The following is a 5641-nucleotide window of genomic DNA, read 5'->3' on the forward strand; positions in this document are numbered from 1 at the left end:
GGACAGAGAGAGACAGAGCATGAACGGGGGAGGGGCAGAGAGAGAGGGAGACACAGAATCGGAAACAGGCTCCAGGCTCCGAGCCATCAGCCCAGAGCCTGACGCGGGGCTCGAACTCACGGACCGCGAGATCGTGACCTGGCTGAAGTCGGACGCTTAACCGACTGCGCCACCCAGGCGCCCCTCTTCCAGAGTTTTTTTAAAATAATTTTTAAGTTTATTTATTTATTTTGAGAGACAACACAAGTGGGGGGGGGGGGGGGGACAGAGACAGAGGGGGAGAAAGAGAATCCCAAGCAGGCTCTGCATGGCCAGCATGGAGCGCTACCTGGAGCTTGAACCTACAGACTGTGAGTTCATGACCTGAGCCAAAATCAAGAGTCTGTGGCCCAACCGACTGAGCCACCCAGGCATTCCTCTTCCAGAGTGTTTTAATTTTAGATTCTACCTTTGGCTCTATGAGCCCATCTTGAAATAATTTTTGCATATGTCAACTTTCATTTTCCCATTGTGTTAGTTTGATGCTCTTGTTAAAAATTACTTGACAGTGAGGGGTCCCTGGGTGGCTCAGTTGGTTGGGCATCTGACTTTGGCTCAGGTCATGATCTCACAGTTCGTGGGTTCAATCCCTGCATCCGGCTCTGTGCTGACAGCTCAGAGCCTGGAGCCTTCTTCGGGATTCTGTGTCTCCCTCTCTCTGTCCCTCACTGCTTCCACTCTCTCTCTTAAAAATAAATAAACATTATTTTATTTGCAGGCGCAGGAGGGGGCGGAGCAGCGGGAGCCGGGGAGCTGGGGAGCCGGAGCCCCGGGTCCCAGCGACCAGAGCCGGCTCCCCCGGCGGCGCTTCCCGAGGACCTGGCTTCAGCCTCCTCCCGCCCCCCCGAGGCTGGAGAGTGGATGCAGAGGGGGGTGGGGTGGGGGCAGCATCGGAATTCCGAGGACAGAAGGCAGAGGCCGTCCCCAATCCGGATTATTGGAGGGGAGAGAGACCCCCAGTTTGGGGAGGGGGAGAGCTGGGGGTTGAGTGCCCCACCCGCAGCTGCCGCTGCCCTCAGCCGAAGGGTCTCTCTCGGCTCTCCCCTCCTGCCGAGACGATTCCAACGACCAAGGCCAGGGACCCCTGTCCTTCAGCCTCTGCACCCCCTCACCCCGCTCTGGGGCTGGCCCAGGGCGGAGACCCTGCCCACCTCCCGCCTCTGCCCTCGAGAGGGACTGTCCTTTCACGCCCCAGAGTGAGGGGCCCAGGCCCCAGGCTGCCTGTGCCCCACTGCAAGGGCAGGGTCCTTCTGTTGAGGAGGAAGGGCCTGGCCAGTGGCAGCTTCTTTCCTCCTGAGCTCCCCGTCTCTGTCGCTGCACCCTGCAACTCCCACCCCTCCATATTTATTTCCCTGGCCCCCTGCCAGCCCCTCCATCTCGTTCTCTGGGATTCAGGCCTCCCTTCTGGACATGGAGAGTAACCTGTCTGGCCTGGTGCCTGCCGCCCGGCTGGTGCCTGCACTGCCTCCAGCCGTGACCCTGGGGCTGACTGCGGCCGACACCACCCTGTAGGCCCTACTCTTCTTTTCTATGCCCAACTCTGGCTGGTGCTTCTATATGGGCACAAGCGTCTCAGCTATCAGACGGTGTTCCTGGCACTCTGTTTGCTCTGGGCTGCCTTGCGCACCACCCTCTTCTCCTTCTACTTCCGAGATAGCCCCCGAGCCAACCGCCTGGGACCCATGCCCTTTTGGCTTCGCTACTGCTGCCCTGTCTGCCTACAGTTCTTCACGCTGACACTTATGAACCTCTACTTCGCCCAGGTTGTGTTCAAGGCCAAGGCCAAGCGCCGGCCGGAGATGAGCCGAGGCTTGCTGGCCGTCCGGGGGGCCTTCGCGGGGGCCTCGCTGTTCTTTCTGCTGGTGAATGTGCTGTGTGCTGTGCTGTGCTGTCCCGCCAGCACCGGGCACAGCCATGGGCCCTCCTGCTGGTATGAGTCCTAGTGAGCGACTGCCTCTTTGTCATCTGCGCGCTGTCTCTTGCTGCCTGCCTCTGCCTTGTCGCCCGGCGGGGCGCCCTCCACCAGCATCTACCTGGAGGCCAAGGGGACCCGTGTGTGCCAGGCGGCTGCAATGGGTGGCGCCATGGTCCTGCTCTATGCCAGCCGGGCCTGCTACAACCTGGCAGCCCTGGCCTTGACCCCCGGCGCCGGCTGGATGCCTTCAATTACGACTGGTACAACGTCTCTGACCAGGCGGACCTGGTGAATGACCTGGGGAACAAGGGCTACCTGGTGTTTGGCCTCATCCTCTGTGTGTGGGAGTTGCTGCCCACCGCCCTGCTGGTGGGCTTCTTCCGGGTGCACGGGCCCCCGCAGGACCTGGTCTTTGGCTCCCCTTCCGACTTCTTCGACCGGGCAGGGCACTGTGAGGATGAGGGCTGCTCCTGGGAGCGTGGCCGGAGCGAGAGCACCAGCATGTCAGGCAGCCTAGGCTCCGGCAGCTGGTATGGCGCCATGGGGCGGGAGCCAGACTGGTGCGGGGGCAGCCAGACACGGACCACTGCTCTGCTCTTCTCCCAGGTGCTGAGACCAGGTGGCCACCACCGGTCTCTACACCACCCCGCAGACGTGATCCCCTTTTGTCCTCCCCCCAGAACACCCAGACCCCAGTCCTCCCATCCCAGGCCCCGCCACCCACCCCCCGTGTCAAGTTCACCTGCCGCTTCTTGCCCAGGATCATGGGAGGCTGTGGCTGCCTCTTCCCCTGGCCAGCTCCTTGCTACTCTTGTCGTAGTGAGCTTGTGCTGTCCCCTAGGATGGGGGGCCTGGCCCTGGCTGCCAGATGCCCTACAGCACCTTGGCATGACCTGCCGCCTCTGCTTCTACACTGGAGCCAGCTACCTCTCCTGCACCTGCGGCTCAATAAACAGTGTCTGTGCCCCTCAAAAAAAAATAAACGTTAAAAAAATTTTTTAAAAATTATTTGACAGTGTATGTTGTGCTAGCCCTTCTCTTTGGAGAAACAAATTTAATAGTCGTGAACTAAAACAAGAATGTGCAATTAAGTAGTAAATTGTGTGCTATAGATTCTCAACAATAAGCGTTTTTTTTTTTCTTTTTGGTTAACATAGCAGCAAACATCCTGTCATACTTTCTTCAATTTTTCATTAAAAAGTTCAAGAAATATCATGAAAACACATTAAATGGCAACAAAAATAGAAAATAAAATAAAAGTTAAATGCCAAAATTTAGATATTATATATTAATTGAAGAAGTAAACAAAATTGTTTGTTTTGTTGTTAATCTTTTTCCATTTATTATACTGGGCACTTGGTAGTGACACTTTCATTCTAGAGATTCATGTACTTTGGTTATAGAAAATTTTCTTGTATTTTTTTTTGATAATTTCTCACCAGCAACATTTTAACTGGTCTCCTTCTGAGTGAGTCTATTAGTTGTATGAAATATCTCTTAGAGTAATCTTCATTATATTCTCTCTTCTATTACCTAATTGTTTTTTTGTTTTACTTTACAATATTTCCACAAGATTATTACCTAAATCTTTGATTTTTATATTGGAAAAATCCTACTTTAGAACTTTAAGAGCTCTTTTTCAAAACGTTCCTCTTTAAAATCATGTCCATCTCCTATCTCATTGATACAGTAGCTTCTTTTATTTCTCTAACATGTTATGATTATTACCTGCACTGCCTGTTACCTTCATTATCCATTTCTTCCTGCTATTTTATTTCCTGTTTGTTCATTTTCCTAACTATATTTTATGTTAAATTTGCCCCTCAAATATTCAGTCATCCCAGGCTGTCCATTAATTTTCATGAGGAGCTGAAAAGCTACTTGGAGGGTCTTTGGGTAGGAGTAGGCTTGTGCACTGGTAGCCTTCATTCTGAGGGTAGTCAGAGGGCTAGTTAGCTTTGTCATTAGAGGCTCCCAAATGTTAGTAGCTGTAGGTCTTTATCTCTTTATTTTCTCTAGAAGAGGTTCTTGCAGTCACCTGCCTGGAGACATCAGCCTAGCTGCAGCCATTCTGGAGATAGTGGGAAAGGTTTGGGGAGTGATCCAGTGGTTCAGTATGAAGACCTAATCACCTGTTTCCAGAATGGCTTTTCCCACAGTCCCTTCTCTGTGCCTTGAGTGTAGGTGCCCTAATCATTGGGTTGTCCATAGAGCAAACCTTTGGTCTCTTGCTTTTCTTCTAGAAATTTTACATTTTTGCCTGCAGATCTAACTGCTTCTTATAAGGATTTTTGAAAAATCACCCTGCTTTATGCTATTTGCTTTTTCTTCCTATGCTAATTTTTGAGACCTTCTGAATTGTCGCTTGCATAGTTGTTCTGAGGTTCTGCAGGGACAATCATTTGGCTTTTCATTAGTTTCCACCTTTTATAGTCACTTAGGTTTGACTCTTCCTTGCTAAGCCATCTTTATATAAATAGTTTTATTATTCATGCCTCCTTTGCACTGAAGATGGAATTGGTTTTATGTTTCTCATTATCCTCATTATTTGGGGGTAATTCTTTGAGAGGAAAAAATGTCATCACTCTTCATTTTGAAACTACACATATAATTGAGTTTAAAAAAGAAAAAAAACTCTCTCAAAGTAACATAATTACAAAAGAAGAGAAAACACAGGTACCCTACTTTATTCTCTTTGTCAAAAAAGCAAAACCACTAAGATACTTGAGTAAAATCTTCCATGAAGGTAGAAGTCTGTAACCTGTATATGGAAATGAGTGTGAATAGCACTGACTTGTTTCTGATGTCATTGAATGATTCATGTGGTGAAGGTAAATAGGTTAAGGTCCTAACTCATAATAGAAGACATTCTTATTCCTATCTGTTTCTCAGATCAGATATTTTGTATCCGTGTTGCATTTTATACTGTATCTCATATAGATAAGCATTCCTATGTTTACTACCACAACACGTTTACTTCCGTAAAAATAAGAAAAAAACCTGTTACCTGGCAGAAAAAGTTTGTTCCTTATTGTACCTGTGTGTACTGAGACAACCACTACAGATGGTACCTGGTGGCTCACAAGATTTATTTTCTGAACTGGAGTCCTTGTTATATCATATAGTGAAGTAATTCTTGAACTACTTCAAGTATTTTTCCACTCTATTGGAGACTTAGTATGTATTACCTTTCAAATGTGCTATAAATCAGTTTAAATTAAAAAATACTTTTATGCTAGCAGCTGGATTTCATAATTTACAAAAAGAAAGGTCTTTTTAAAAAAATGTTTATTTATTTTGAGAGAGAGAGAGAGAGAGAGAGAGAGAGAATGCATATATGCACACACAAAGTGGGGGCAGGGCAGAGAGAGAAAGGGAGAGAGAATCCCAATCAGTCTCTGTGCTGTCAGTGCAGAGCCCAACACGGGGCTTGATCTCGTGAACTGTAAGATCATGTCCTGAGCTGAAATTAAGTGGGAGACACTTAACTGACTGAGCCACCCAGGCACCCCATGAAAAGTCTTTTATTTTACCTAAAGAATGTATTTAAGTGGTAGTTGGAAATTTACTGCCCATGAGAATAATATGGATGATGCTTTTATTTAGCGATCAGCCCTTTCCTTCTTATCCCATTGTTCACTAAGAGAATTGTTGGGCTACCAGAATGTCTTGAGAACCAAGCCCTAT

The 5641-nt window shown here is 48.5% G+C and overlaps 1 pseudogene; it reads left to right on the forward strand.

Annotated features, from left to right (window-relative positions):
* Positions 1–1141: 1141 nt before the first annotated feature.
* Positions 1142–4132, forward strand: LOC122225360 (annotated as a pseudogene).
* The last annotated feature ends 1509 nt before the right edge of the window (positions 4133–5641 follow it).

The sequence above is a fragment of the Panthera leo genome, chromosome B4, assembly GCF_018350215.1.
Source record: "Panthera leo isolate Ple1 chromosome B4, P.leo_Ple1_pat1.1, whole genome shotgun sequence".
Lineage (NCBI taxonomy): Eukaryota > Metazoa > Chordata > Mammalia > Carnivora > Felidae > Panthera > Panthera leo.